The sequence below is a fragment of the Elephas maximus genome, chromosome 1 (genome assembly GCF_024166365.1).
Source record: "Elephas maximus indicus isolate mEleMax1 chromosome 1, mEleMax1 primary haplotype, whole genome shotgun sequence".
Classification (NCBI taxonomy): Eukaryota; Metazoa; Chordata; class Mammalia; order Proboscidea; family Elephantidae; genus Elephas; species Elephas maximus.
In genome coordinates this window covers 3,579,198-3,601,183 of record NC_064819.1, presented here as the reverse complement: position 1 = coordinate 3,601,183, position 21,986 = coordinate 3,579,198, and the positions used below count along the sequence as shown (strand labels likewise).

Sequence of the window (21,986 nt, the reverse complement as noted above, 5' to 3'; positions counted from 1 at the left end):
GATGAAACACACCTACCACCAAGTCCTCAACAAGCAGTGGTCGGGTGGTGGGTGGGGGCTCACTTTATCATGGCTGTTTTATCCTCTCTTCTTCCTCTCCTCCAGTCGCACCCCCCCCCCCCCCACTTCCCTTCTGAAAATGTCTGCATGGTACAGCAGTGATCCGGGCAGCAATGAAATTTTGCTAATAAGCAGCCTCCGTTAGAAGCCCTGGGAACAGTGACACCGTTGAAACTGCTGAGTTTAGTTTGTCAGCTGGGAACTCGTGTGAACTTCCCAACCAAATTTAGGGGGATACAAAATCTGTTTCTGTGCTCCTTTTCTTCTTGATTCTTTTCCTTTCAGTTTTGAGGGAGGTAGTTTCAGGACACATGGCTGCATTCTGGTGTGGGCTAAAGTTTTCCGTCGGGAAACAATAATGTACATTCCTCTGGCAGGTCGGGATGGGTTTTTTTAGTTGTTGTTGTTGTTGTTGTTTCTCTTGCTGTTGTTTCTTTATAAGACATTTCCTCTCAGTTAGTGGAAGTTAGATCGTCAGAGGCTCCAGTGATTTTCCTTCCACCTCCCCTCCCTAATTTCTGTGCTTCAACACTCCGGAACACTGTGAACTAATCAGAGCAGAGAGCTTAACAGCCAGGCCTGGACCCTCTCAAGAGACTGTGTGCTGATTCTCAGTCGTCACTCCTTGGATCAGGAACCACAGTCCTGGTGAGTGGTGAGGTTCCAGAATTTGATGTGTAAAGGATTCTATTCTTGGTGTCTCTGAGACAAGCAGGAAATAAAAGCCTTTTTAAAAAAGAAAAAAAAAAAAAAAAACCTTTTTTTTTTTTTTTTTAAAAAAAAAAAGCTATCAAAGGGACTGAGGAAGATTTTAGTGTGTAGAACCGAGAGCACCCTGTGGACAAGGGCAGAGCCTTGAGTCTGGGCTCGGGGTGAGCCTGCAGGCATAGATTGCACGCCGCCAGCCACGGATGGATGTCAGCCTTGACAGGCCTAGCAAACATGCTGGTGGGAGGAGGAAGATAGGTGAGTGAGTGTGGGCGGGTGGTGGTATGAGGGGCAGGAGGAGGAGGAAGTGAAAGCGGGTTATTTGTGCATTTGGAATTTCTTCCCACCAACTTTTCATGCATCTCGGTTCTGAGCCTTTAGATTATGCTCAGAATACTGAAGTTCCAAGCCAAGCAGGAAGGAGAATCTCTAGTGGATGTCTAGCAAAAGAATATTCTAATCCGGTCTTCCAAAGATCACTTTGCTAAGAAATGGTTGCTTTTAAATGTTAGAAAGCAGAACAGAAGAATGCAACGATCATCCTTATTTGGACCCAGGGAAATTTTTCATCCTGACATAAGAAAACTAGATGACTGTCCTCACGGATGAAACCCAAATATCGGATTGTCCCTTGATATAAGAGACCCTGGTTGCGTGTGTTCTGAGAACTCGTCCAAAGAGTGGGACGGGGTGGTTGCATCCTGTCTGAAATGAGCCTAGCAGATGAGTCAACAGACCAGCTTTCTAGCCAGTGCATCCCTTCCTTGTCCTTGTTAATAACGCAGGCTCTTCCTGGAGGGAAATCTCAGTGGCAACGCATGTTTGTCCCTTACCATTAGGTCCCTTCTTAGTTTTTCTCCTAGACTTGTTTCATCTTACTGTGCTCTCTCCTCTTCTTTCCAAGTTCAAGAATCTGGCATGTTCCAAACTATTAAGAGCAGGAAAGGAAAAAAACAACAAACCAAAAACATGGTGGCCATGAAAGCATTTGAGCATTTGACCGTGTGGCCGCATCTGAAGTGAATCGCTCTTTAGAGGGAGGGGCCTTTGGTGTTCCAAGATGGTTCTCATAGGCTAAAGCTTGTGAGAACCACAAACTAGCCTCACGTGCACGTATCCAATGTTCTTAAATATTTGGAAAGAGATGCTGTTTTATTGTTTTGATTGTCCTTGCTGTAGCACATTGCCAGTAGATTCCTCCTAAGAGTTAAAAATGCTTTAGCATTACAGGCAGCCCTCAGATTATGAATGCCCTACTTACATACAACCCACGGTTATGAACCAACCCCTGTAAAGACTATTACATTAAAAATTTGAGGTACATACAATGGATTGTAATAACAATTGGGCACTACTTTGCGACCTGCACCAAAGCATCATTATTATTATTACTGTATTATTATGTTAAAGATGTTTTTGTGTATCTGGAAGTGTTTCTTTAATGTTTTTTATACATAGAGAGGTATAATATATACAAACATTTGACTAACTTATGCTAGATATGAACCGTACCGAACTGCTCCGACTTAGGTGCAAATTCAACTTAAAGACAGACTTAGGAATGGAACTCATTTGTAATCCCGGGACTGCCTGTAGCTGATTTTACATTTAGCCAGATATGTATTGGGCATGTACTCTTGCCCAGGCTGGTACAGTGATCCAACATATTACATTGGTACTTAGCTTTGCAATTTTGTTTGCTACCCTGGGTGATTCAGATTCTTAACCGTAGACTCATGCTTGCTCATATATCCCAAGATCCCTAAAGAGACTGACTTTTGCCACGGTTTCATCCGGGTCTGTCCATGATCTCTAGGACACAAACTCAGCTCCCCGTCACAATCCCTGTACTTCATGAGGCATATCAAATTCCTCAGCTGTTTTGTGATAGGAAACTGTCTCAGGGCTTTCTGATGGCCAACATGATAAACATTCAATAACATACCATAGTAAAGCTTGCCTATGTCAGTTAGGTCCTACTAGTTATGACTATACTGTTTGTAGGTATAATGTTTCTTGAGTATTTTCCATTAGTTATCTTATTTTCTGAAGAAAGAAGTTGAATGGGAAAATGATGTTATAATTTTTAAGATATGATATTAAAAAATGTAACTAGATTTCAACACATTACCACCAAGGCCTACACAGGCGGTTGTACCTCCCTCTTGTACCTCCCTCAGTTAACACTCAGGCTGCAGAGATTCCCAGGAGAACTGCCTTTTAGTCTTTGATAGGGTGCCTATTAGGACCACACTGGAGGAGAGCTGCATCTATAACACTGAAAACGTGTTGTTTTTGAAATCTCCTGCCATGGCATATAAAATTTTATAAACAACTTTAAGCAGAGAATAGGTGAATGCAAAATATTTAAGAGTATCTCCCAAGAGATGCCATTTTAACAATATGACCTGCCTAAGAGATTTTCTTTAGAGTAGCACGTATCTGGAGTTCACGTGGCTGTGGAAGATTCCATGGCTAAATTACATAAGTATATAAGATTTCTGAATCTGATCAGTATACCTCTAATAAAAAGGCAAGACAGCAATGTATTCTTTTGTGCTTAAATAGTACCTGATGTTTTGAATACGGAAACACTGGTGGCGTAGTGGTTAAGTGCTACGGCTGCGAACCAAAAGGTCGGCAGTTCAAATCCACCAGGTGCTCCTTGGAAACTCTGTGGGGCAGTTCTACTCTGTCTTATAGGGTCGCTGTGAGTCAGAATCGACTTGACAGCAGTGGGTTTTTTGTTTTTCTTTTTTTTTTTTTTTTTGGTTTTTATTTTCAATATATACATTGCATGCCATTCACTGTATATTATCAATAATTCCGTTTCCCCTGTGTTCATCGAAAAATTTTAATGCCATCCCAGAGGATGCATATTGGGAAATGTATGTCTTCTTGCATGCGCATTTCAGCTGTAGTGCTTCCTACTTGTTAAATCCCTTAGACCGTCACTAGGACAAATGAAATTGCTAGGTAGCAGTAGAACAGTGATTATCTCAAATAAGAAATTGTTCTTTCTTATTTGTATGGAAACACTTTTTGGTATTTATGTGAATCTGTAAGAAAGATAATTTTTTTTTTTTTAAAGTTAAAAGGAAAGGATCAATCCTTTGTATCATGATAAGGTTGATATGTTATCTTATAAATGTATATATACATGTATAATCATATATCTGTATTCAACTATTAAAAATATGACCAATACTAGCCAGGCTTACTTGCCTTTGAAGTCAGTCAAATGTTTTTCATACTGACCATAAGTGAAGTGTAGTTGACATTTTATCACACTAATAACACAGAAATTTCACGCAAATATTTATGAACGGTACCTGTAAAAGGCAAGATTTGGTTAGCTGATAAAATTGGTGATTACCTTTCATCAATAGTGCGTGTGACGTTACAGGCCTAATTTCTATTACGTACATTTTACAAATATTAATTGCTATGTATATAAAGTTGTTTTAAAATTAAGTAGAAAGAAATTAAATTGTTATGCATTATCTTAAAATTGAGAACATATTTAATGACTTCACTTTGTTTTGCAAGAATGAAAACATACACAAATGACCCCATTTATCCTACTTCTCAGCTATTTAGTTTTATGTTCAGTATTTTGATGCTGTGTTTACATATCAGCATCCAAAACCCAAACCCACTGCCCGACTCGTCGCGACCCTATAGGACAGAGTAGAACTGCCCGATAGAGTTCCCAAGGAGCGCCTGGCAGATTCGAACTGCCGACGTCTTGGTTAGCAGCCGTAGCACTTAACCATTACGCCACCAAGCATCAGCATCTATAATTTCCTAGATACCTTTTCAAGATACCCAGCCAAATCATATTCTTGCCAAGTCACATCTTTCTCTGACATTTTCCGTGATAACCCAAGCTGGAAGTAATTAGTTCCTTCTGACATTTACAGCGTTTTAAAAATTTGTATCTTTTGTTCTGGGAATACCTGGGTGACACAAATGATTAAGCACTGACTACTAACCAAAAGGTTGGCAGTTCAAACCCACCCAGCGGTGCCTTGGAGGACAGGCTGGCAATCTGCTTTCCAAAGGTCGCAGCTCTGAAAGCCCTGCGGAGCAGTTCTACTCTGCACACATGGGCTACCGTGTGCAACTAACAACAACAATGTACATTTTATTTGGCACTTAGGATGCTGTTGGTGTCAGTTGCCGTCAAGTCGATTCTATCAGTTCTGCCTTCCAAGGCACATCTGGGTGGGTTGAAACTGCCAAGCAACCATTGGGCTAGTACTCAAGCACCTGACCATTCACACCACCCATGGACTCCTGTTTGGCATTTACAGTGCGTTGAGTTGTAGTTTTTCTGTATCTATGAAACTGTAAGTGGTTAGAGGGCAGATACTGTATTTTATATTTCTTCATTCCCCTTTTAAGCAATGTCAGATTACCTCCATCCCAGTGAATGACCGAGGTACAGGTAATGAATGAGTGAATGAAGGAATATCCACATGTGATTGTATTAACAGTGACTACGTCTTGCTTATCTTACTGGAAGAAACATGTCTAGAAAACAAATCAAGAGATTTCTTCAGTATTTGAGTTCCTTAAACCCCCATATTAGATCTTCAACAACTTGATAGCATCCTCAGCCATTTGCTGAGCAGAATGAATAGTTAATTGCAGTTGTTCCATCCACTTTCCAGGTCTAGTAAGGGTGACTATATAACCAGCTTGGTTCACTCATGCAACCTGTAAGTACCAGGTGTGTCTACAACGTATCATGTTGACTAAAGTCCTTGCCAGCTTGCCAATACTTGCTTACAGTCAGTCAATGGTTCTTCCTTTCCTCAAACTCAATATCTAAGGTGCTTAGGCTGATGGCAGGTGTGAAAAGGCATGAAGACTGGCTATAAATGCCCTGTGACCAGACAAAAGAGAGGCGGGGCGGACAGGCAGCCCAGTAAAGAGTGGGGCAAGAGGATAAGCAGCCAAATCATTTGCATTGTCTTAACAAGCCCCAATTAAAGTCCCCATCTGAGGCAAATAATAGCAGAAAACAGCCAAGTGCTATTGTTTTTCATCAACAAGTATAGAAGTAGGTAAGATTGCTTGGCGCTGCTACAGCCATTAAGCCACAGTGTACCAAGACATCTTCAGTGATCCGGCTGCATCAGAGTAGAGGGATATCAAGCTGAACCAGCCTCTAAAGTGCCGGTCCAGCACCCTGAATGGTAAAGTTCCCAGTCCAGCACCCTGAATGGTACCCTGCTGACATGAATCCCATCCAGGGTATAACTTCCTATACTACAAACCAACCCTAATAAACAGTTTAAAAACAAAACAAAAAAGAACACCAAAATCATTGTGTAAAATGTGCTATGATCATCGCATCTGTTATCAATGGTCCATCGACCTGGAAATCTTCAAACTACGTCTAACTCTGTTTCCCAAACTAAACTCTTTTCTGGAGCTTCTTATATGTAATGAAGTGTGGTAGTTTGATTTTCATCCCTTTTTTATTTTCCCTGCTTGCCCTCTAGTGAACTGAATTCCTAGACATAAGCAGCCAGAGGGAGAAAGAGAAGCGATTCACAAAATGGATAATTAACCCTTGGAAAATGGAAAGTTAACTCTGTAGACGTGCCAAAAACTGAAATGTGTTGTTGTCAAACCTGCTCTCCTTTGGGTGTTCCCATGCAGAGGACGTCTCCATTAGCACAGACTTGGCACCAAACAACATGTTCATTTTCAAGCTACAAATGCCACACTCACCTTCCAGATCGTTCTGGCAGAATTTATCTCACAACGTTCTCTTGGGTAGTCATGGGCAAACCACTCTGAGGGGCAAAATTGTATGAGTGCCTAATCCACTTTTGAAAATGAAAGAAAAGGACCTGTTTTATGAAAAGAACCTAAGAAGGAAAGACACCGATTGTCATAAAAAGTATTAGCACCTTGTACCTCCTGCTAATTGCCTCCCTAGTGAAGAGAAACCAAAATAATGTAGGAAGTGTTAGAGGTTTGTCAAGAAGTGGTTTCAGAAATTTGCTAATAGCTAAAGGGCAAAGAACTGTCTCTACCTTTCAATAGCAAATTGAAAAGAGCAGCAAACCCTTAACTACCTCCAAAAATTACCAAACCCACTGCCGTCGAGTCGATTCCGACTCATACATAGCCTTAATTTAGCCTCCTAACCTTTCTGGGACTCGTTACCTCATTGGTCTAATGGGATAATAGGAGCCATTCAAGTTACTTCCCGGTGCTGTTGGGAGGATTAGATTACAAAGACAGCGACTTCATTGCAGTCATTAAACATGGATTTAATATTAATTAATTCATTTACCCATTTATTTATTCATTTCACAAACAGTTTTGAATCCCTACTGTGTAGTCAGGTATTATGCTAGAAGCTAAAGATTGATTCGTTAGCAAATATGTACTGAACACATACTATGTACCCGATACTGTTCTAGGGGCTGAGAATACTGTAGTCTCTGTTCTCGTAGCTCTTACTTTCTAGGCAGGGGAGACAGATGATAAATATATATGTAAAAAATATAGCATGTTAGAGAGTGAGAAGTGCTATAGAGGAAAGTGAAGGAGGGAAGTGTGTGTGTGTGTGTGTGTGTGTCAAAGGATAAGGCTGCAATTTTATATTGAGTGGTAAAGAAAGGACCCATGGAGGCAATGACATTTGAGAAAAGACCTGGTGAAGATGAAGAAACATGTTTTGTGGCCAGAGCATTTTCAGGAGTGGTACCCCCAAGTGCGAAGGCCATGGGCTAGAAAATGTGTGACAAGCTTGAGTGATGGCAAGGAAGCCGGTGTGATAGGTTCAGAGTGGGTGAGCAGGCCAGCACTAGGAGATGAAGTAAGGGAAGCAGCGGGGCCTGATCACGTAAGGCCTCCTATGTCATTGTGCAGGCTTTGGTTTTTCTTCTAGTGATGTCCATCATTGACAAGACAAAGATGAATGAGACATGGCTTTTGGTTGCTCACTAGAGGAGAGACAGCTAGGAAAACAAGTTGGGATAACGTTGTACGGTAACTATCATAACTGAAGGATGTTCAAGGAATCCGGAGGCACAAAACAGTGAGTGTTCAGCTGAATGTCCGTTGGGGTGGAGGGTCAGAAGAAGCTTCACAGAAGAGCTAATAATATTCACGGTAGGCCTTGAAGGATTTTTCCAGATGATCAGGGGAAAGAGAACATTAAATAAGAGGATCAGCAGGGACAGTGGCACTGAAATCAGAAATAGCGTGTCAGAGTTGGGGAACAAGGAATATCACTGATGTTTAGAGCAGGAGTGGAGGGAAATGGTGCTGCAAATGTCGACAGGGATCCATCATACGAAACCTGATTGCCGTGCAAAGAAGTTTTAACTTCATCGTGCAGTATATGGGGAGCCATTGAAAGGTTGTAAGTAGAGAAGGCTAATGATCAAATTGTGTGATAGAAGATCACCCTGGCAGCAGGGTGGAGGAAAGATTGGAGAAATGGGAGGATGGAGGCATGAAAATGAATTAGGAGGCAACCGAAATTGTTTAGACAGGAAACAATGAAGCTCTGAACTAGGACAATAACTGTGGGAATAAGGAAGAGGAAACAAGAGATGAGAGATAGAATGGTCACAATTTAATAACCTATCGGCTGGGTACTGAGGGGAGGAGGAATTATGGATGACTCCCAGGTTTCTGTCTGGTACAACTAAGCAAGAAAAGCTGTGAGGAGGAGAAATAAATAGGTTTTGGAGACTGGGGAAGACGGTACATTTGCTTTTGAATGTGTTCATTTTGGGATATTGATGGAGTATTCAGACTAACGTCTGGGTAAAAAAAAAAATTTTTTTTTTTTAAACCCATTGCTGTTGAATCAATTCTGACTCATGGTGACTCCATGTGTAACACCGTAGAGAACTGCTCCATAGGATTTTCTTGGCTGCAATATTTACAGAAGCAAGTCTCCTGGTTTTTCTTCCATAGCACCTCTGGGTGGGTTCAAACCACCAACCTTTAGACTAGTAGAGTGCAAATTATTTGTGCCACCCAGGGACCTGACGTCTGGTAGGCAGTTGGATTTAATCGGGAAGGCTGGAGCTAGGTCAGGGAAAGTAGTATCATGGTAGTAGTTGAAATTGGAGAGTGGACTTTTCTAAAGAAAATATTTTGACAGAAAGCAGAAGGAGGAGACCCTGAGAGAACACCACGTTTGTGGGACAGAGGAAGAGAAGCCTGCAGGGAAGATTATTGTGAGCAACTATCATGTGCCAGTCTTTATGCCAGAGAGTGGGGAGCCACGTGACTGGCACCCAGGTCCTGCCCCAGAGGTACCCACAGTTTGTATTAATATAAGAACTTCTTATTACTACCACCACCAACTATGGGACAAAGTTAACAGGGGAAATGCCCAAGCAGGCCAGGGAAAGTCATACAGAATATTTAATTACCATCAAGAGAGATTATTCTAAGGGCAGGATCCTGGAAAGTTTGCTGCATGGATTTCTACTATACAGTTCATTTCTGATGTCTCTAATACTTGTACGTGTATGTTCCAGCGTTAGCATGGGTTCAAGCTATTGGCAAAACAAGCCAGGTGTAAATTATGGTAGAACTGAAATCGATAGTGCTTTGAAGCACTGGAGTGCCCAGTTCACATCAGGGCGTGCGTCTGTGTTCACAGAAACATGGCTATCAAGTGCACCCTGAGTCATTAGATGTGTTACCCAGTGAATAACAGCATAATGATATTTTAGCAGAGCAGCCTTACGATAAATTCTGCTTTAGTGAAACTCCATATACAGAGCAATTTCTCCTGGCCGTGTACATTGCATAGCAGAGAAAGGATATCCTGCTGCGTATCAGAAGGCTGTAATTTCATTTAGGGGGTTCTATTGACATCGTAAACTGCAAGAGCAGAGCTCAAGTGGCTATTTAAGTCATAGGAACTTCAAGCTAAAATTACTGCCTAGTCCTAATCGCCACCTCCAGGGGCCTCCTGCCTATACACGTGTGCTTTATGGTCCTATCTTTGCGTCTATAAATATTCAATCACTCCAGGGGCTGAGGTGGTAAGCTGCCCTAAAATATGACAGGTACCTGTCACCTGTGCAGCTGGTATAGGCTTAAGGGCTAAAAGTAGTTATATCTTTCACTGAAGGTCAGAAGCTAAAAAGGGGCTAAAAACTCCAGACCAAGTTCAGAGTATAGATGTTTGTTTTTCTGCTTCAAGATACTCTCTTCTCAGTGTCAGTTCAGGGTCCCCTAGCATGTTGGAACTAGAAATGGAGAGACTTTTAGATTTACCTGTACAGTGGGGTTTATACTTGGAAGTCCTTGCCCCATTCTTTTGCTTCTTTGTCTTGCCCCATGCTCACTTTTGAAAATAACATTACTGTATAGTCTTAGGAACCCTGGTGGCATAGTGGTTAAGAGCTATGGCTGCTAACCAAAAGGTCGCAGTTTGAATCTACCAGGCTCTCCTTGGAAACTCTTCTTTCTTTCTCTCTCTCTCTCTTTTTTTTTTTTTTAAGGGGACGACTCGTACAAAAAAAGAGAACAAAAAGAGGAGAGGAGGTATAATTTAAATTTAGAAACAAATATGATACTAAACATAATTGCTGTCTGTCACAATAGTTAACAAAGTTACTGATTATCAAAACACACAATACTTGCCTACAAGGAGCTTATAGTCTGTATAGTACAAATGCAGAGACTAGAAATCAGATCCTAAAACGAGTTAGGTAGAAATTACTGCCGTGTATTATGATGCCCCTAAATGAGCAGAAAAGATAGGCAGTAAGCGCTACGAAAATTCATATTGGGTCAGGATGGTCTAGGATACTTTACGGAAGGCTTCATAGTGGACTGAGAACTTTAGCTGTAGAGTGAGAATCTGGGCATTTTAGGATGAAGGGAAAGGGATCTTTTGGAGAGAAGGGAAGATGGCACCCATTGGTGTGATATGGCAGGACAGGGAAGTAGAGGGAGTGGGGAAAATACATATCAACCTAAATGAAGGCATGCAAGTGGAAATGAACTTAATGTGTAGTGAAGCAGTGAAATTAGACATGAGATACATGTTGGTGATGATTACGATATGACTTTCGAAAGGCAACTCAAGTCCGGAATTTATTCTTTGTGGATGATGAAAACAATGGCTACCATACTGTTAGAACTCAGAGTTTGTTGGATAACTGAAATATTTGACAGAGGGAAGCAAAAAATATTGAAAGCAATGTTTTAGGAGTTAGCCTGGCTATGGTGTGCAGGACGCAAGGTAAATCGAGAGGGTTGAGACTAATCAGAGATGCCAGCTGGGGGCAGTGGGGGGGGGGCAGGGAAGGATTGCAGTAATTCAGATGCAGAGGGATTAAGACCAAATACAGTCAGACTGTAGAGATGAAAAAGGGACATTCAAAAAATATTACTTTCCATAGCTGTTCCCCGCTAACCCTAATCCTAACTTTAACTGCAATATACCTCCTAAATGCTTGATCCCCTTTGCCTTTTGATATGATTTTAGTGAAGTCCATTACTCCTTACTGGGCAGGGCCAGGTTGGAGTGGGCCCCCAGGCTCACTCAAGCCTCCAACAAGTGAGGGCTTTATTATTTTATATTCCTTGACCACATATGTTCACGAAGTTTGACTGCTTGGAGAATATACTCAGGGGGCTCACAGATTCTCCTGGGCTCTTGTTTATGAAGTCAGTTCCTGATTATGTAAGACTCTGTGGAAGACCTCTCATATCATAGGGCACTGTTCCACTTAGAGGGATTCAGGCGGAGCACTCATTCTAGTCTCTTAGCTGTACTCTCACTATCTGAATATAGTAATAGAACTGCTCTCTCACCTTTTCTCCCTTCCCTCTTCAGATCAACCAGACATCTGGTAGCCCAGCACCAAAAAGGAAACCTCAGGAAAGACTTCATGCTCGTAGAGATCTCAGGTCCTTCCCCAAACTCTGTCATCACCCCTGAGAGAGCTAGAGATCCCAGGGATAGTTTCGGACTAGGTTTTGAGAAACAGTGTTCATTAACTTGTCTTTTGCTGTGTGCCTAGTTCACCCATCATCCATCATGTGCTCTGTTGGCCTTTCTTTTGACTGTTCTGAAATTTCTTTAAAGGTATTCAACTTCCTGTTGACCAAAATTGTGTATACATATTGTTTTGTCCCTCTCTTAAGGCAGGTCCTCCATTTTATATCGTGGTTATTTGAGTGAGTGCCTTTTCTTGCCTACTAAGAGCTCCTTCTAGATAGGAGCATGCCTACCTTTATCTTCTGGGTTATGCCCCACAGGATTGATACAGTGGCTGCAACAGTGGGCTCAAACATAACAACGATTGTGAGTATGGCAGTGTTTCATTGTACATAGAGTCGCTATGAGTCGGAACCAACTGGATGGCACCTAACAACAACATGCCACACAGTAGACTGCCAGTACACATCTGTGGACTCTCCTGATATCATGGGTTTTGAACAGGAGCCATTCTCCATGAGGTTTCCACACTGCATTCTGAGTTTCTAATGTGGGAAATACCTCCTAAATGCCAAACAGTTTTGTCTCCCCAGCTCGTCAATCCGAGGTACATACTAGGCCTAATTTTGCCCAGCAGTTGGGGTAGGGGAAGTAAAATTGGCTCTGCTCGTCAAATTTGTCTGTCTGCACAGCGCAGAGTAGTACAATTTATAGGAAGGGTGTTTGGAAAATTAAACAAGAGCTGTCTAGAGACCCATAGGCTTGCAGTGGAATGACAGGTTTCTGCCCACAAACTGAGGTTGAGACCTCATGCTGATGATTATTTTCACCCATTTGTGAGTAATGGGTCTCACCCCATTAGTGCATGAGTGTGTTAGACCACTGAAGCTGTAATGCGTTCACTGTAGGTCTGGGTGAGGAGGCTGTAGATCTACATAAATGTGTACTGGCAGGCAGATCTCTGGGTTTATCTACCTGTCAGTGGGAGCAGACAGGGCTCAGCTCTTTGACGGACGAGGATCACAGGTCGGAGCAGTGCCCCTGCTGCTCCCGTTGTGATTATGGTGGCTTCATAATTGGAGTCCTGAAGGAGGTTAGGGGCAGCTTGTTAGTTGTTGTTCCAGCCCAACCTGGGAGAGTAGCTCTGGTCACTGACATAATTACAGAGACCTTGCAAATGTTGACTGCTGATGCTGTTGGGTCCAGTGGAGGTGGACTCTCAAAACCATGGCCAGCCACCATCCACAAGCTTTCAGTTGTGCCTTCAGAGTCCACATACCTCTGCGATCTCCAGGCGCTGTCTCTAATGCTGTTCTGATGCCACCTGATCCTTGTAGATTCTTCCCTGTCAAGTGTATTTCCTGCCTCAGGCTCTACCACTCACTGTCTCCTAGCCACTTTCTCACTCGAGAGACACAGTCTCTCCCAGTAGGAAAAATTATTGTGATTCAAGCTTCTCATGGAAATAGTCTACTAAACTAGGTGCTTATTTTAGCAATTGACACACCACTACAACTTATAGATCATCGACCTTTTTCTTTATTATCTCAGTGTACGATATGCCTTGTGAACGAAAGGGGTTTTGCTTTGTTTTTCCCTCCAAGGTGAAAATACACTGGTAATGGTAAACTGAATCCAACATTATTTGGTATATAACTGAGCAAAACAAGCAGAGCAGCCTTGTGTTTTCAATCTAGACCCCCTCTTACTGGCTTAATTTGATAGTGGGAATGAATTGTGCAATTCTTAATGTAACTATAGTACAGCCACACTTAGCAGACATGCTTTTAACCAAAATGCAGTCATTGCCCGTCCCTCTCGTGATTATGGAAACCCTGGTTGCGTAGTGGTTAAGTGCTATGGCTGCTAACCAAAAGGTTGGCAGTTCGAATCCACCAGGCGCTCCTTGGAAACTCTATGGGACAGTTCTACTCTGTCCTTATAGGGTCGCTATGAGTCAGAATCAACTTGATGGCAATGTTGTTGTTGTTTTTTTTTTTTTTCTTTAACATGCTTATAAGAGGGCATGGTCCATTCTCTTCCCTGAAATTTAATTTTCCTCAAAACTGTAGGAATATGGCAAAAGAAGTGACCAGGAGTATTTTGTTTCTTGGTTGGTTGGCTTGGTATCCACTTAATAAAAATCTGACTGAAAGGCACATGGAAGTGAACTCATCTTAGACAGCTTTTCCTAATGGTGCCTTTCTAATAGATAAGTTGAACAGGAAAGTGTTGTCTCAGGTAGAATTTGGGAGAAAATAGGCTGACGTATTGAGAGAGGTGAGATGATGCGAAAGGCTTATTTCTACCTGTCAGAAAGGTATCAGGCAGATGCTTTACTGACTAGGAGGGTGACTGGGCTCCATTTGGGTGGCTTTTTTTTCCTATTTTACTTTTGTGTGTTTAGCTTTGGAAACCCTGGTGGCTTAGTGGTTAAGTGCTACGGCTACTAACCAAAAGGCTGGCAGTTCAAATCCACCAGGCACTCCTTGGAAACTCTATGGGGCAGGCCTACTCTGTCCTGTAGGGTTACTGTGAGTCAAAATCAACTCTACGGCAATGGGTTTTTGGTTTTTTGTGTTTAGCTTTTATTATTGTTATTAACTCTGGGATGCAAAAAAAGAGCAGGCTAATTTTTCTAAAGATCACCTCCAACAGGGTAGGAATTAGTCATCTGATCAACCAAATTGACAGACTGAAATAAAAGTGGGGGGAAAATATGAAATGCTTCCATTCAGCTCAAGGCTGTTGAATGAGCATAGGCCTTTTTTTTTTTTTTTTTTAATTAGATTAGGGATTGATACTTGGGAGTTATAGGTTGACATGTCTGTGTGAGTGAACTAGTTGAGAACCCCATTTGATTTTTTGCTATTGCTGAATGCCCTAAAATTCAGTGAATGTATCTAGAGACATGTTAAAGGAACCTGTGAGTCCCCAGTTTGCAGGGAGAATCTGCACCTGCTTAAAAGATACAGCAGAAGCAGTGAAGTGGGATGACTCATTACGAATGAAAATGTTTTCGCTGCTGTGGCAAAGATTTCTCTAGGACAGTGTTGCCCAAACATCCCTGCTCCTAGGAATCACCAGGGTCATTTGTGAAATATACACATTCCTGGGTCCCACCCAAGATGTAAGTGAATCAGAAACTTCCAGGGAGGGGCCTCGGCATTTGTGTCTGTAACAAGGTACCTGGTTGATGGTTATGATCAGGAAAGTTTGGGAAACACTGCTCTCAAGGAGATTTTTTGGGGGGGTGGCCCTGGTGGCAGAGTGGTGAAAGAGCTTGGCTGTTAACCAAAAGGTCAGCAGTTCAAATCCACCAGCTGCTCCTTGGAAACCCTATTATAGATATATACTTGTTCCTCTGCTCCTCCTGGAAACCCTGGTGCCATAATGTTTAAGAGCTATGGTTGCTAACCAAAAGGTCAGCAGTTCAAATCCACCAGGCGCTTCTTGGAAACTCTGTGGGGCAGTTCTGCTCTGTCCTATAAGGTCACTATGAGTCAGAATCAACTTCATAGCAATGGGTTTGGTTTTTTTTTTTTTTTTTTTTTTGGTTTTATGCTCCTCCTGGAAATTCAGAGGCATTTCAAGTGAGTAAGAGGCTTCCTTTAAACCAGTGGCCTTATTTAAGCATCTCACACCTCTCCTTTGCCCTAAGACTTTGTATTTCCCTCCTTCCCAGCCTTCGCCTCTATCTAATTAATGATCGTCACAAAAAAAAAAAAAGGAAGGTAACTAGAAGTTTGGGGCTTGAGTTGTAGTTTTTGCAGAAACTCATAGTTATGTGACCATATACTAAGCATATGCTTTGTCGTTGCATCAGTTTTCACATTTGAACAATGATAAGGTTGCAAAAAATGTTATTTAAAAACCATGGCAGCTCTACATTGTTATGAATTCCAAATGTCTTCGCTGACCTTGTTTGGGGACCAGAACCATAGATGATGATGACTGTCCTTGATGGGAATGTGTGTTCATGTTTAGATAAAAAAAAAAAAACAAAACCCAGTGCCATCAAGTCAATTCCGACTCATAGCGACATACTCATAGATACGTGAGTATTATTTACGCACTTTAACACCAACTTGAGCCATAGTTGAATCTCAGATAATGGATTCTTTGGAAAATTTATTTTCTACTTCTGACCGTTCGAAGGATCTTCCAGGCAAATTGTTGACAAGGGCCTGTCGTATTGGCAGCCGCAGGATGGACAGATTTGTTGGAAAAGTGAGAGAATAAATGAAAAAACGAGCAAACCATCTAGCGCAGGTTTCAGGTGCTAACACTTTCAAGCCCATGGAGGAATTGGAACGATAGAGTTATAACCTTCAGCTAAATGTTGAGGGACTGGTAATCAAAATCATTTTGAATATACATATATGTGGCCATGGCTTGGAGTCACTACAGAACAATCCAGCTACATACTTGGCTGGGAACAACATCAAAAATAGAAAAGAGAGAAAGAAAGGGCTGCTCCAGAGGTTCGAGGTGAAGACGGTGAACTATGGTGGTGGGGTTGCGTTTGCTGAACTCCCTCGTCAGCTCAGCGTGTCTGCAGTGTACATACACACGTGGCTCGTTCACACTTCAGAGGAGCCCTTGGTTTCCTTTTCTCCCACCATTTGAGCAGTGGGCAGCCTGCAACCTTTTGATCAAGCTGACTTTGTACATTATAGGACTGAACTCAGCTATGCCAAACATCCTTGAGGAAGTTGACATTTGTGTACTTTGAAAGAAAAAAAAAAGTAAAAAGAAAAGTGAATCCCAACTGCTTCCTCCTGCCCTTTTGATTAAGGGAAAAGTAAGTCAGCAGGAGAGGTGCTGCTTTTAACAAGCAGGGGTATGCAGCAACTGATTGGTATCTGTCTTTGAAAAAAAGTAGAGAGATTGATGTTAAACAACACTAATCAGAGTTGATTACAGGGACTAAATGCATTCATTGATGGGAAAGAGCCATGGTTCCAGAGACAACAAAAAAAGATTAGATAATAGTCAGGGGAACGGTATATGGGATCATTCTGCTCCTTGACAGCCAGGAATTAACCACTCCAGGAATTAGACTGTCCTGTTAACTGTGGTTCTCTCTTGGAGAAGCTCTTCTCTGAAGATTTACATGGCTGGCTCCTTCTCATCCTTCAGGTCTTAGCCTTCCCTGATGGCTTCATCCAGAGTGGTAATCCATCATGCCCTGGATACTACCCACCTCTGTAGCCTTGTCTCCTGCCATTTCTAGACACCCCTGTGCTCTGTCCTGAACCCCTGAAGTTTATGGAATAGTCCATACTCTGCCATACGCTGGATTTTTTCCCCGTTCCCTCTGCCTGTTGTACCCTTCCACTCTTCCTAGTCATTGCCTGATAATTCTTACCATCCTTCAAGTTTCAGCTCAGGCACCATTGCTTCTAAACTTGTTATTAAGCACCCTCTTTATGGGCCAGGCTCCCACGTCTCTGTTCTCCCACAGATATTTGTGCTTAAGTCAAGTATAGCCACTACCACCCTGTGGTATAATTAATTGGATATTGACTTTCCCTTCTCTCACTTAAAAAAAGAACAAACCATGGCCATTGAGTCTATTCTGACTCATAGCGACCCTATAAGACAGTAGAACTGCCTCATAGGGTTTCCAAGGAGTGGCTGGTGGATTCAAACTGTCGACCTTTTGGTTAGCAGCCTGAGCTCTTAACCACTGAACCACTAAGACTGGGAAATATTTGAGGACAGGTACTGTGTCTTTTATCTCTGTGTGTAATGCCAGCAAAATACCCAGAACAATTGGGTACTTAATTAATATTTTATGAATGAATGAGTGAATGAATAAATGGAAACTGTCTCCCTGTGTACCTTCGTATTTTTAAATCATTGCCTAAAATAAGTAATAGAACCCAGAAGAAGAAATTCTTATGCAGAATGTAGAACTGATTGATAATCTGTTTACTAAAAACAAAATGGTACAAAGAAAATGGAAAATCAAATTTAGAAACTTTTACCTCTGCTCATTTCTGTGACTTCTAGGTTGTTGCAGACTTTATTCTGCCTATAACCTTTGGGGAAACAGCTTGTTGAACTGGTGCTCTTATTTCTGACTGGAGAATTCATGCATTGCTTATTTTACAAAATGTAGGCTCTTGCTGCTAAATTTATTACTTAAAATGTACTGTTTATGTAGGCATCTCCTTCGGGAACCTCCAGGGATTTAACAGATATCATCATTAATTTTTGTAGCATTGGGAAAAGGCAAGAAGAAGGTACTTAATTATGTTACATGATCTTACATAGATCTTATCTTTCATGGATTTTGTGTCCTCAGTCTATCGCTATGTTCCGTCTCATGTTAAGAATCTTAGGTATAGCGAATATGTCCTATGAGCATTTTTGATGCGTAATTAATATTATCGAATGAATGAATATATTATACTCATTATTTTAAATAATCTCATATATGTTAATTCCTCAAGGAAAGCATTTTCTTCTTCTTACATAGCAACAAGTGGACATGCAGACCTCCACTCAACACATGAAAACAGAGCTTATGGGGAATCACCCTAGGCTTTTAAAGGGGATTTGTCCCAACTGGGGCTCTGGTGACACAGTGTTTAAGAGCTCAGCTGCTAACCAAAAGGTTGACAGTTCGAACACCAGCTGATCCTTGGAAACCGTATGGAGCAGTTCTACTCTGTCCTATAGTGTCACTTGATGGCAATGGCTTTGCTTTTCGGTTTGGGCTGTTTTTTTGGTCCCAACTAGTTTATTGTTGCAACATTTTAATGTCATTTTCCATTTTATTTGTAACTCCACTGGACTTGAAAAGAAGAAGCTGTTTAATAATATCATAAAATTGCTTCAGAGCTAGGGATGGAAGAAACTGAAACGTTGTATGTTTTAAGAGGGTAGATTCCCAAGAATGCCAAATCCTATTTTTACCATATTTGCTCTCATTTTGTCTGTACCAGTGCTTAAGAGACGGGGAGCTCGGGAATTATTTTATCATTGCTGTACCACCTTCATTTTTCACTTTTATATGAGATTATTCTTGAGCTTGTTTTTTACTCTATTTGTTTTATTAAATAGGTAACATATTTCTAGGGTTCAACAAATTAGAGTTATGTAAAAATGACTTCATGGAGAAAGAAGTCTTATTCCCTTCAATTCTTCCCATTCTTTCCCCTTCCATTCAAATTGGAATATCTTAGTTTCTTGTGTCATCTTCCAGTAGTCTTTTTATATTAAAAAAAGCAAATATATATTCTTTCTCCTGTCTTCTCACAGCAAAGTTAGACTAGTTCATAAACTCTTCTCAGTCAGTGCATTTTCAGTGCAGTTCCCAAACTTCCATCCCTCAGTATATCCTGATGATCTTTCCCTATCTGTGCACAGACAGCCACCTTCATCCTTTTTTCAGCTGCACAGTATTCCATTATGTAAATAGATCGTAATGTATTCTACCAGTCTCACATCGATACTTTTTTTTTTTTTTTTTGTCATTTCAAACATTGCTCCAGTGGATAACCTTTTACTTAAACTATTTTTTGTAGGTGTGCAGGTTTATCTGCAGGATACATTTTAAGAAGTGAAATTGTTGGTCAGCGTTATATATATCTTGAATTTTGAGAAATGTTGCCAAGTTAATCTCAAGAGGAGCTGTATTACTTAGCAGTCCTATTGGCAATATATGAAATCGCCTGTTTTACCTCCAGCCTCGCCAAATTAGTGTTTTGTGAGACTTTGGGATTTTTGCTAGTTGTATAGGTGAAACGGAAACCCTGGTGGCCTAGTGGTTAAGTGCTATGGCTGCGAACCAAAATGTCGGCAATTCAAATCCGCCAGGCGCTCCTTGGAAACTCTATGGAGCAGTTCTACTCTGTCCTATAGGGTCGCTGTAAGTCAGAATCTACTCGATGGCACTGGGTTTGTTGTTTTTTTTTTTTTTTTACATAGGTGGAAAGTGGTATGTTAGTGTAGTTTTAATTTTCATTTTCCTTAGTACAACTGATACTGAGCATCTTTTTATATGTCTAATAGTATTAATATTTATTTTTCTTTATGATACCGCTTCCTGTCCTTTGTGGGTTTTTTTTTTTCATTGTTGGTCTTTTTCATATTGATTTCTTACTATTAAAACATTAAGGAGATAATGTAAAGCTGTGATGAGTTTCAAATATTTTCTTCCAAGTTTGTCTCTTTTAATTGTGGCAATTTTGCCAAATGAAAGTTTATTTTCTCACAATCATATTTACCAGTCTTTTCGGTTACGGCTTCTAGATACTATGTCTTAAGTAAAAAGTCCTTCCCATACCAAGATTATAAAAGGATTTACCAATGGTTTCTTTTAGTATTCTGATCATTTGAACTTTTATATTAAAATATAATGATCCATTGAATGAGATTTTTAATCCCAAAGATATTTTTAGGATAGAAAGGGAAACCATGGTGTCTCCAGGGCTTTGTGGGGCTGTGGCTGACCTGTTGTTATTTGCATAAACCAAAACCAAACCAAACCAGGGGCCGTCAAGTCAATTCCGACTCATAGCGACCCTATAGGACAGAGTAGAACTGCCCCATAGAGTTTCCAAGGAGCTCCTGGTGGATCCGAACTGCCGACCCTTTGTTTAGCAGCCGTGGCTCTTAACCACTATGCCATCCAGGTTTCTGTTATTTGCGTGGCATACTAAATCTCATTCCTTTCAGTCCAATAGGATTTGATACAATTACAATGAAATGGAATAATCTGTATTTTAAAATTAAGAAAAACCTAATGAGTCCTTTGAGGTGTTCACCCTTCCTCTTTCTGTGTTGCTATTTATCCATTTCCGTGAGAAGGGCATGTGCAAGCAGAGAGGACATAAGATAATGACAGAATTTATTGGTTCAAATGTCAGCGTCTAGTTCAATTCAGCACTAAAACTTCATCGATTATAAAATACAATCAGTGGTATAAAATAGTATAAACTAGTGCATAGACCCCGCCCCTTGGAGTCAGATACCCTGAAACCTGCATCTCATCTGCTGTCTCCCAGAGCATCTCTCGTTGCCGTGATTTCCATCTGTATAAAGTGGGAAGAATGAGATCCGTTATTTCAGAAACTGTAGGGAGGGCCCTTTTTAAAAATGCTTTGAGTTCTATAGAAAATTAGTTCATGAAGTTATTAGCTGATGATATTTTCAAAGTATATGGTATATGAATTTTTGGAGGATGGCTTTGTGCAGAAAGTTTTTTGTTGTTGTTTTTCCTTCTTTTGCCATGTACCAGTTAATAACTGATTTTCCCTCTCTTCCTTCTGGCTTCGTTTTTGAAAGCATTCTTTCAACAAGTATTTGTTCTAGGTGCTGAGGGTACAGCAGTGAATAAAACAGACACAAACCAAAACTTGTCATCAGAAACTAGCATTCAGAGGGAGGGGCAAAAAATAAGCAAATACACACATAATGTGTAAAGCAGATTTTAATAAGCCAATAAACACACCAGAGGACAATGAAGAGGGGTGATAGGAAGTGCTGGTGAGGAGTATTTCTATGATGGCTAGATCAGAGGATTCTAAACTTTGAACGGTGAATGTTAATGGATATATAAGGAGAGCTCAGAGTTCCAAACACGCTGAATTAACTTCCCATACCATAGAGCAAACCAGACCTAGAGATGTACAAGGAACGAATCGTTTACAAACTTGGTGGCTTCATTCAAAATCAGATGACAGCTTCTGTCAAACTTTCATCCAGAATACTGACCTCTAACATCTCGCTCAGCTTCTTCATCAGGCTTTAGGCAACTCTACAGAATTTGTTGTTGAGCATGAAGGACTAGCATAGATGTGATTAGAACCGGTGAGTTCTTGTTCATATCGTGTGATATGATGACTCTCAGTAGATAAAACGTGATAATCTCAGCTGGGGTAGGACTCATTAGATACGAGGACTTCTGCTCTACTACTAATGTAACAGCTCCCCTGTGAAGCCCAAAGCCTCTAAGGTTGTGTTGAATTTTAATACTCTCTCCTGAAACAATGGAGGTTATTGAGTTATTGACCGAACTTTTCTCCAGTCCTAGGCTATTGACGGAGTGATGTTCTTTGGTTTGGCACTCAGGTTTCTCTGTGATCTAGCCATAATTTGCCTCCCCAGTTTTATTTCATACTACACCATTTCACAAACACAATGATTTGCTTTTCCCAATACATGATGACCTTTTTGATTATGCTGTTTATTCTTTTTGAGATGATTTTTCCTTCCTCTCTATACTTTGATTTCCCAACTACCCTTCAATACC

General features: G+C 41.0%; 1 protein-coding gene across 5 annotated transcripts in view; it reads left to right on the top strand.

Annotated features, from left to right (window-relative positions):
• Positions 1-21,986, top strand: part of ZBTB20 (zinc finger and BTB domain containing 20) — a 356,126-nt gene that overhangs the window by 18,369 nt on the left and 315,771 nt on the right. The window contains exon 1 of one of the 5 annotated variants that reach the window (XM_049889174.1): positions 2-708. The exons of the other annotated variants lie outside the window; for them this stretch is intronic. The gene's annotated coding sequence lies outside the window, so the exon portion shown is untranslated. Of the gene's footprint in view, position 1; positions 709-21,986 lie in introns of those variants that run through there. 5 annotated transcript variants of the gene reach the window in all.